The 11,203-nt window shown below is 44.9% G+C and overlaps 1 long non-coding RNA gene across 1 annotated transcript; it reads left to right on the top strand.

Annotated features, from left to right (window-relative positions):
* Positions 1-429: 429 nt before the first annotated feature.
* On the top strand, positions 430-10,757 carry LOC135302045 (uncharacterized). Its single transcript, XR_010363729.1, has 4 exons — positions 430-1,442; positions 2,368-2,648; positions 9,576-9,719; positions 10,357-10,757. It is a non-coding gene; the product is annotated as an uncharacterized LOC135302045 (long non-coding RNA).
* The last annotated feature ends 446 nt before the right edge of the window (positions 10,758-11,203 follow it).

The following is an 11,203-nucleotide window of genomic DNA, read 5'->3' as shown; positions in this document are numbered from 1 at the left end:
CCTCCTTTGGGCTTCCAAATATTTTTCTTGCCCTGAATTCTTAATTTTTGTGTGATCCATGCTCGTGGGGTTCAAAGAAGGCGACAACTGGTTTCTTTGCCCCTTCTCTGTAGGAATGTGAAGAGCCCAGAAGGTCACTGGGGACTGGAGGCTTGTTTTTAACCTGGCTTTTGGTTTTGATGTTCAAAATACACCTCAGTGTCTGTTGTTGCCCACCTGATGGCCATTGTCAAAAAGAATCTGCTTGGAAAGAAGGCTGAAGATGCCATCCCCTGCTACAGATTTTTTTTGAAGTCTCTGTTCAGCAGCCTTTTCAGCAGGCTGAGGGGTGATCAGAGAGCACTGTGCTGTATTGGCTGCCTGAGGGGAAATATTCTGCATGAATCCTGTAGTCATGGTGCTTTCATTACGCTGATGTCTTTGTCCAGGACTAGGGACTCTTCTTCCCATTCCCACTCAATCCAACAGCTCTGCTTTGCCTGCTTTACTCACTGCTCATGAAAAGCAGTGGGTGAAAATATCCTCCTCTTTATTTCCTGCTTTATTTCTTTTAAACACCCCAGCTCATGCCAGCCTCTCTCAGGATGACATTCCTCTTCAGGATGGGATCAAGGACTCTTCCTTTTGTCATTGGCAGTGGGGGACCTTCTCCTGGGCCTGGTGGGACCTTGTGCACAAGAAGACCCAGCCTTGGCTCAGTCTGGATGACAGAACAGGGCCCTTATTCCAGCCCACACCTCCATCTCTGCTGTTTGATAGAACTGGGCTGAGAGTTGTGTTTTTTAATTTTATTTTATTATTAGGCTTCATGCTTGAGGGATATTCATAAATGGTTTATGATAATTTATCAGCCCACTTGGGTGAATATTGAATTTTGTATTTTACATGGCATGCCAATTTCCCATCTGTTGTATTTGAATAATATACAGGATAGACACTACCACTCAAGTAATCCCTTTACTACCAAATCAATATACAGTGCATATGGTGCTGTTTGGCCCACAGATATTTATTGTAGGTCTCTTTGGATAATTATCTTCTAACTCCCCCTGTGTCCTGGTTCTGTAAGCCCTGATCCTGCAAATGCCTATGACATGAGTGGCCTCACACATGTGAGCCCTTCAGCCATGTTTACTGAAAGTTTATTTGCAAAACCTTCAGAATGTTCTGTTGGCACCTTTCATTGCTCCTGGAGAGCACCTGGGATGGAATGGGATGGGATGCTGGTTGTTGCAGATGATGCTCATCTTTTCTGCTGCCTGCCAGGATTTTCTGTTCACACAGATTTGCATGACATTTCTTCAACTGCAAACCAGTTTTGGGAACCTTGCTTTAATGAAGGCTGATCCTCCTGTTTCAAAGAGAAGACAGTCAAATGACTTTACAAAAAAACACCCCAAAAAACCCAAGCAAACCCACACCTCACCAAATTATCTGCACAGGTATTTTGACCCTTTTTTGGTGGGGAGAATTATAAAAGAAACAGCCACTTCTCTAGTTAAAAGTGAATTCTAACAGAATTTCTCTAGATATATTGATGTGGGAAGGTGCTTTTTGTCCCGTGGTGATGTTAAGGTTCTTTCACCAGCTCACTGTAGCACCTCAGAAAATTTATTTCAGTGCTGCATTTGCCAGGGAGCAAACACAAAGTATTTTAGGATGTGATTGAAGGGCTGGCAATATTTAGATTTATATTTTTTTCTGCTTCCTTTGCTACAAGAAAGCACTCTCTCCATGGCTGCATCACACTCGGGTTCTGAACTCAGCTTTAAAGAACAAACAACTCAACCTGGATTCCTTCCTGCTGAGGGGATTCTGTGGGAAGTAAAAGTCACAGAGTCTTCCCCTGATTCACCAGTGCTTGAGGCTGCTCAGCAGTGTGAGGGAGATCGATTTGATTTGCCCTCCTCCTTGGGGCATCAATACACAATTTTACAAGAGGAGCACAAGAGAGTCTGGGTGGGCAGATGAGACCTGGTGAGGTTTGAAGGGGCAGTGGATGGGCTGGGAGTGGCAGATCCAGCTTGAAATTCATAGTTTCATTAAAAATAATGCAGTATGTTGGTCATAAGATTCATTTTCCAGGCCTTTCTTGTTTGCATCCCAGCTGACTGCCTGTGTGCTGCTCCCCAAGGAAATCAGCAGGGTTGCAGGAGCTGTGGGGAGTTTTGTGGGGATGTGGGGATGGATAAAATCCCCAGAATTTTGGTGTGTTTGGACAGGGCTGGAGGAGAAATTCCTTCTCCCATCCCTTTGCTAGAGGTGGGCTCAGCAGGGATGCAAGTAGGATAGGTGGGAGTGGGTATTGCTAATGAGTAATTTGGGGAAGTAAAACTCTAAAAATCAACTTTATCCCATTTCCCAAAGGGTTTAACATCTGAGAAGGATGGGACAAAGAGGGAAAGCCTTGAAGATAAAGCCCCACCTTTAATTCCTGGTCTGCAACCAGCATTGGGAAAGGCACCAAAACACTGCACAGGAACTGAGCTGTCCTCATCAAGAGGAAAAAATTCCCTTTGACATTGGCAGCATTTCCTTAAATGCCCGTGGTACATCTCCATGGTCTGGAAATAGGAAACAAATAAACACTAATGAATCAATCTGACAGCTCTCAGATGTGTAACAGGGCAAAGGTGCCCTAGCTCCAGGTAAGCAGAGATGAGCAATTAAAGGAAATAATTATTATGTGTTTGTTTAATTGAAAATCCCCCGAGGGGAAACGAGATAATTTTAAGTAAATGCTTTCACCAATGCATTAAAAATACATTTGTGATCAAGTCTAGATTCTCAGAGGCAGATGGGCAGGCCTGCAGGCAGACAGGGCTGCTGCAGCCACCCACTGCAGCAGAGCAGTGGGATGGGGCTTCAGCATAAGGAGGAAGAGATAAAACCAAGGGAGTGGTGTTTTTTAAAACCTGCAGAGTTCCTGTGTGGTAGGAATGGTTGGTTGGATCTTCTCTTTTGCACAGAGCAGGAGAAAAGTGGTTTGGACTTGCTAGGAGGATATTTTATACCTTCACAATCTGTGTAAGTGTGTGTGCCTATGCATGCAGCACGTGCTCATTTGTTCCCCATGGCTAAATCATCTTCCATCTACCTCTGAAAAGGATTTTCTCAGTGTTTCCTTGCCTTTGACAGGTTCAAAATAAGGCCTTCTAAAAGTCTTTGTGCCAACCTCACCCAAGATTTTCAAATTTGCTGATAATCTTTGAAGGTTAAGTCAGGAGCAAGTCAGTTTTGGCTGCTGGATAACTGGTTTTAAATGATTTCAAAGAGTTTTAAATGGTTTTAAATTTATCTAGATGTTGTATTCAGTATTTTCTCAGCTGGTCAGTTCTCTGAGGGTAATAGGGAATAAGAACCCCTGAAATACAAATGTGGAACTCTCTGACATGTGTCCTTGAATGTTGTAATTTGGAGACCTGCCAATGTTACTGGCTCAGGACCTCTGCTGACTACAGGATGAGGATCTGATGTTATGCTTAAAACTGAAACCTGTTCTCTTCATTCCCCTGGACCTACGGTGCAATGCACACTAATATTTGTTTAGTATGTTCCCAAGCAATTATTTTGATAAGTCCCGAGATAAAGCAGGAGGCCTGGTCGATGCTAAACAAGCATTTCATTCCTTAATGGGCCATTTCTTTATTACCCTGCCCTTGTGCCAGATGTGCCCAGGTCTGGAACTTTATATTCGTGAGTAGTTTCTTTATCTTCAAAACAGTGACTTGCAGGCTAGGGCTTCAATTCAGATATTGCTGCAGGCATTTCTAAATTATTTCTCTCCCCCCTGCACACACCCATTCTTCAGCCTCCTCTATTTCATCCCCTCTGCCTGGAAAACTGAGGTTTTTACTGTGCAGAAGATGTCTTCTCTTTGTGGCTTAGATTCAACCAGTGGTTGAGCTGTATTATGTTTCCTTCTCTGTTTTCCTGCTTTTCCATTGGCACCTGTGACACAATCCTGTGTGTGATCCAAGGTGATGAAATCCAACCAAGCTGAAATTCCTGAGTTCCCCTGGACAAGGCAGGCTGCTGAGGGGCCAGCCTTCACCAGCCCCCTGCTCTGCAGTGCTGTCACCTCAGCCACCAGAGCTGTGACTCTGGTGACAGCAGGGACGTGGCAGAGCAGGAGCCAGGTGGGAGCTGGTGCTGTAGAGGAGGAGATGCCTGGGAGGGTCTGCAGGAAGGGATAGGAGAGGTTTAAGGAGGGGGTTATTCCTGAAATGGGAAAAGGATGGTGTTCCAGGCACCAGTTCTTGCAGCAGTCCATTACCTAACTCAGAAATTCTCTTAGAAAAGGTTGTTTTTTTCTTTTCATGGAATCACAGAATGGTTTGGGTCGGAAGGAACCTTAAATCTCATCCAGTCCCACCCCCTGCCATGGGCAGGGACACCTTCCACTATCCCAGGCTGCTCCAGGCCCAATCCAAGCTGGCCCTGGAGACTGCCAGGGATCCAGGGGCAGCCACAGCTTCTCTGGACACCCTGTGCCAGGGCCTCACACCCTCACAGGGAAAAATTTTGCCCCAATATCCCATCTGATCCTGCCCTCTGGCACTGGGAAGCCATTCTCTCTTGTCCTGTCCCTCCAGACCCTGGTCAAAAGTCCCTCTCCAGCTCTCCTGGAGCCCCTTTAGGTACTGGAAGGTGCTCTGAGGTCCTCCTGGAGCCTTCTCTTTTCTACATGGCCAGGTGATGTCAAGCTACTCATCCACCAACACCCCAAGTCCTTGTCGGCAGGGCTGCTCTCAATCATTTCTCTGCCCAGTCTGTGTTTGTCTCCTTGGTATTGACTCAGCACCCTTGCAGAACTATTATTTTATTTTATTTTATTTTATTTTATTTTATTTTATTTTATTTTATTTTATTTTATTTTATTTTATTTTATTTTATTTTATTTTATTTTATTTTATTTTATTTTATTTTATTTCATTTCATTTCATTTCATTTCATTTCATTTCATTTCCAGTCTCTTGCAAGGCTTTTCACAAAAGCCCATTTAGAACATGTTGGACTTTAAAATGTTCTCTTCCCACTTGAAAGTAGCCTTCACAACTGGAAGAAAATGTGAATAATTGGGAAATATCAGCCTGTATTCCATAGGCTGACAGACCCTCTCTTCCTTCTCCTGGCCCTCACAACAAGGCATAAAATCTCATTCTTAAAAATGTTATTTTTCCTTTTTATCAAAAGCTACATCTCTGCTGTGAGATAATTTCAGGAAAATTTGAAAAATAGGAAAAATACATTTCATCCAGCCCCAATCCTTAGGTTTTTCAACTACCAAAATCTCCTGACTAATTAATTAATTTTCATGGAGATTTTTATCTTGGTGTCAGTGCATACACAGACATCTGGAGTGCAGCTCAAGGGGCCTCAACTCAACCCCTCCATTCTGTCAGAAGCTGGACCAGAACCTCCTCCCTTCCCAGCTTCTCCCGTCCCACCAGACCCGCTCCTGCCATTCCCATTCCTCCAAGGACGGGTGAATTCCCTGCAGAGGGGCTGTGGAGCTGGTGCCCCAGCTCTGTGCCTCAGTTCCCCCAGCCTGGCTGGGCCGTTCCCCCCTCTCCCAAATCCTGGCTGAGGCAGAGCTGTGGATCTCTGCCATTTGGCTGAGGGTCAATGCAGAGCAGGCAGAGGCCCTGGTGCTTGGCAGAGGGATTGGAGCACAGCCCCTGCTCCCTCTGCTGAAAGGCTCCCATCCCTTTCTCTCCGAGTGGGTTGTGCAGCCCCTTCCTGGATACCCCAACAGCAGCAAAGTCTGGAATTGCTCTCTCACTCTGCTCCACCCAGGAGGTCTCATTTCTCCGAGATCTCGTTTCTCCGGGACCTTCCTGTGGTTATCTGTATCCCTGCCATTCCAAGGCTAATCTAAGGATGCAGGCCCTACCTTGGGCTACCCTGGAAGGCTGCTTGGAAGCCTCATCCAGCACAGCAGAGCACAGCTGCCCATCTTGGGAGCAAGGCAAACTGGCAGCAGTGCATCACACCTGTGCTCCATGCTCTGAACTGGCTGCCAGCTCCCTCCTGGGCCCCGGCCAAGACTGGTTAAATATCGATAAAGCCGGAAATGAACTAAGCTCTGGCTGGATCCAAAGTCTGCTTTTCTGCCTTGCCTCCTCACAACACCTGAAATGCCATCTGAGCCCAGATCTGTGGCCACACGGCCCTGCTTGGATAAGGATCTGTGTTAGCAGCCCACTGCTTTGTGGGGCCTGAACCCAAAGCCTGGGAATTCAAAGGGAGTTTTGCCATGAATAAAGTGGGGAGAGGCATCTTCCAGAACATCATGTGGAGACAGGAGGGAGCAGAAGAACAAAGAGAAGGATCAGTGCTTATCTTGGTTGCCCAGAGAAGCTGTGGCTGCCCCATCCCTGGCAGTGTCCAAGGCCAGGTTGCATGGGGCTTGGAGCAACCTGTAATAGTGGAAGGTGTCCCTGCAGGGTGTTGGAACTAGATGTTCCTTAAGGTCCCTTCCAGCCCAAGCCATTCTGTCACTCTATAATATTTGAGCTAGACCTCCTTATCCAAGGAAGAAAGATTGGAGAAAGGAAGATGAGGGTTGGCTTCTTCTGTTTTTGTTATTGTTTTTGGGGTTTTTTTTTAAAGCACAGGTATTTTTCCTGCTTGTGCAGAAGGAACTTGCAATTGAGGACACCTGAGAGCTGTGACTTAGTGAATTTGGTGTTAATCCTGATGTGAAAAACTCTGTGGGGTCAATCCATGCACCTCCACTATTTCATCCTCCAAGCTCCTTGAATAGCCTCAAAATTATGTTCTGACAGTCAGTGAAAGAGGCCAGGCAGCAAGCAGGAAGGAGGATTTCTTTGTACTGACACAGAAACTTGTTTGGGATTTGCTTATCTTACTGTGATTTGGCTTTTTAAGATTTCCATCCTGGGAAATAATGGGAAGGAATCCCCTGAAGGAAGGTCCACACATGACTACCTCCAAATCGTTGTGCTGGCTATTTCCTCACTGGGCAGAGACAAACCTTGGTGGACTCCAGCCACCTGCCTTGGAGAGATGCAGAGAGCCAAAACATGCCATAAGTGCAGTTCACTCCTTGGCTGTATTTCAGATTGTCCAAAGCACCACCCCCATTTTCCACTGACAAGATGAGCTTTGTCTTCTCACTCTCTGCTGTGCACAGGCTGTGCAAAGCTGCTTCCAGTCCCTCTGAGTGCCTGTGACACCATCCTGGACATGCTTTTTTACAGCCCACTCACTTTGGAGCACCTTAACACCCTACAAACTGCAGTCCTGGAGAGAATTTAAAAAATCCCAGTTTGTCCCAGCATCTTGTTACTGGTAATGGCTGCAGATCATAAGGAAAGACAGTGAAAATTCCCCTATGTTTTGTCCCATTTTCCAGACATGTGCAGCTCAGAGGCTTCCCAAGACAGAGACAGTGTCTTTGCATTTATTGGTCTGGGATGGATTTTTATTCCATCGATTGGTTTAGGAGCTTTATGATTTAAACTTTTGGCACCCAAAACTTCCTTTGGCAATGAGATCAGCAGCCTAACAGCAAAAAAACATGACCTTGTTCATTTGTTTTGGAATCCATCAAACAATCATTCTGGTTGATATTGCTCATGAGACAGTGCATCCTCATTCCTGGTCACCTTCTCCATCCCTCTTTCTATATTATAGGTTCTTCTCATATCAAACTTTCATTTTTCCTTTTTTGACCTGTGAAGGCCTTGTCAGGTTAGGATTCCTTCTGTGGAAGCCATTACTTCAGCAAACCTCGTCACCCACCTCTCCATCATTTTTTTAGCTCTAAATCTCTGCCTGACACAGTGAGATGAAAATTGCCTGTGATGCTTAGGACATTAGGCACAGCTTCCACAGGAGCCTTCACACACCAGGCATTTTCCAGCTCCCTCAACAAGGGCACCTGTGTTGTGTATGATCAAATCTGTCTCTGTCACCAAGGGGACACCTCAAAGCTGTCCCTGCAGCAGCAGCCACAACCAGAATGGGAACGGAGGGATGCCAGCCTGTAGAGAGTTTGCAGTTATGAAAAAGCCAGAGAAGAAATTGTTAATAACATGGAGGTACCTGGTATCAACTGTTTGGGCACTCTCAAAGCATCTGGGTATTCCCTGTAACTCAGAAATGATTATAAAAGCAGCTCATTCCATCACACAGCCTGTTGAGAATTTCATGCATGCACTGGGAAAAAAAAAATCATGATTGCTAAACGCTCCATTTTCTTTTCAAGACACTGTGCTAGTCTGAAGTGGTGTATGTATACATTTCAGGCAAATGTGTACTTTGTCTTCAAATGAACAGCTTTCAAAATGATCTTTGGTTAAGCTCCCTTTTATTTTTATCTTTTATTCGCCTACAATGCCAGCTGAGGTTACCCATCTCCCGACAGCTACCAAATGGACTCGTAATTGTAAGGCTCGGTGATTTAATTAGACTCATTCTAAACACTCACATTTTTATCAATTAGTTAATGGGCTAAAGAGAGTCTTATTGTTGGAGCCAGGTCATTTGGAAGCTGGAGCCTTCGTGAGGGCAAGAAGCTGAAGAACAACAGCGTTAATATCTGTAATTAACCTCACGAGTCCTGGTTTGTTCAATTAGGACTGAACCCCCTCTCCATCCATATGCCTTTCGTCAGATGGGCTTTTAATTTGAAATAATTGTTACAGAAAAAAATCAACAAATAATAGCTTCTTTTTTTCTTTTTTCTTTTTTTTTTCCCTCAAATGCAGACACATATGAAAACAAAAAGCACAATCTTGACACACGTGCCTGTGAGCTATTTATTAGAGCCTGGTTAATTCACAGCTCCCGTATAAATAATCATTCTAGGTTTTTAAAGATTAACAAAGCTCTTGGTAACAGATATTGTGGGATCTTTTCAAAATGATCCTCATCTTGTAATATGTATCTGTGTCTTTTTTAATGCTGTCTTTTCTATTACTACAAAAAAAAAAGTTTGGGCTTTGATTACTTTTTGCAATTTGTTGCATGTGATTTCTGTTCTTTGGAGAGTCTGATACAGCTGGTAGTTGTTTTTTTCCTGAGGACGAGCTGTCTAGTATAAATACATCTGCTATAAATTAGAAAAGAGAAATATAGAACAGCCCATGATTACAGAATTACAGAATTATTACAGAACTAGAGCAGGTTCAGCATGCCTGTCTGTGTAGATATTAAAATACACACACCCATCTATGATGTTTAATTAGTCACATTATACTGTAAATATTTAAATGTATATATGTCTAAAAGAGTGTATGTACTTGGATATGCACATATATGTGAGGACCAAGCTCTGCTTGTGGTGTGCACACGATCTTCCTACCTTAAAAATTTCAATTATTCATTTTTATTTGTAGAGATTATAGATATATCTGCCAGTGTGTGTATACAAATGTATCTATATAAACATAAAAGCCCACTTTCCTGGCTTGCTGAGACAATAGGCACTCTGTGTGTCCTTAATCTTGTATATAATGTATACACAGTAAACATGCCCTTAACACTTGCTACTGCATTTTCATTCTCTGCAACTTATTCATCTCTGTTCCAATTGCCATCTACAGATAAATCCCGGGACAGACACACAGATGATTTTTTTAAGCTGCCTTTGAATTCATTCAGTCAAAAGAGAACAAAATTAATTAGAAAGATTTAAGGATGGGCGTGATCACATCAGTACAAGGCATTTAAAAGGGGGTCGGAGGTAGGTAAGTAGATACTAAAAATACCTCCTGGATTACGTTAGGTCCTCAATCATAGGCATTAATTGCATGTTGCTTCTACAGAGAAATGTCTCTGCCCAGCCACCACACCCACACCTGCTCAGTTCTGTGTGCAAGCACCTAATTCCACTGAACTCGAGGGGTTGTGCAGATACACGGTGGGGGAACTGGCACTGCCAGCAGCAGCACTGGATTTTTCCACGATTAAGGTTTCCTTTAGGAGGGAGGAATTCACCCTGGAAATGGGGTCCATACCTCGGGCCAGCCACGTGGGAGGCTTCAGACCCAAGCCTGGCCAACACAGAGGTGCTACTGAGCCCACACCATAATCCCAGACCCCAAACTCTGCGGGGTCCTGGGGACACCTGGGCTGCACCAGGGCCATGGCACAGCATGGCCAGTGCCACCAGCCCAGCCCTGCTGCCACCCCGAGCCCAGCCTCCAGCCCAGGAAGGATCGAGCCCTCCCCAGCCCAGCCATTCCCATCACAAAGCACAGTGGGTCCCACCATAATTGGTTCCAAATTAAGCAGGATTAAATAACAGAAACGTAACGTAGCACAAATGCTGAGAAGTCAGGCCTTCTTTTTTACACAGTTATCTTTTTTTTTTTTTTTTAACAGCGCCAAAGAAAGAGGCAAATTGTTGTGTAAAAATACGCGAAAATAATAGTGGTCCTGGAAGGAATGTTTTTCTTCTCTCTGGCTGCTACAAAAACAGTTGACTACTGAGAAGCAAAGAGGAAATTTGCAAGAAAGGGCACAGCACAACAGCAGCGGGGACTGTTAGGGGGAACGGTAGGCGCTTTGTTATTTCGGGAACTTCACTGTAATTTTAAAGCGTTATTTATAATAGTAATAATGCCAGCCAACTTGTTTCACTTAATACACAACCAGCCTAAATAAAAGGCTACAAAAGCAGCTGGGAACAGTACAGTTTCCTACTGTAATTGTGTGTACGTATCCCAACATCTGATGAGCCCCGCTCCACGTTTCCTTATTGTTATCGCCAACAATTATTCCCGTGCATGCGCCGCAGAGCCGGAGCTCCGCTGAGCTGCATAAATGCACTCTTTGTTTCCTTAATTATTAGGCAGACAGTTCATTCTGTCCCATGTCCAAGTTCCAGACAGGTGGAATAAGGAGGTGGCATCTGTCTTAATATTGAATGCCACGCTTCCCCCATCTGCCGTAATAACAGCGCGGGGGCTGCTTGGCTTCGGTTGCTCCATTCTGCACCCGGCCATATGCCCCGGTGTGCCGCACGTGCCGCCGCAGCGCCGGCCGCGACGGAGCCTGGCCGTGGGGCCGGGGTCAGGCACGTGCTGCAGTCAGCAGGTGACAGTCAATACGGCCACTGAGGGCCAATGGGAAAGGGGCCTTCAAAGTCAATTGACGGAACGGAGCGCGCTGCCAATCAAATTTTGCAGGGCATACCTTCCAGGCTAGGCAAATAAGAAGATTTAGAGCA

Source organism: Passer domesticus, chromosome 6 (genome assembly GCF_036417665.1).
Source record: "Passer domesticus isolate bPasDom1 chromosome 6, bPasDom1.hap1, whole genome shotgun sequence".
Lineage (NCBI taxonomy): Eukaryota > Metazoa > Chordata > Aves > Passeriformes > Passeridae > Passer > Passer domesticus.
The sequence above is the reverse complement of the archived record's forward strand: the minus strand, read 5'-3'. Positions and strand labels throughout refer to the sequence as shown.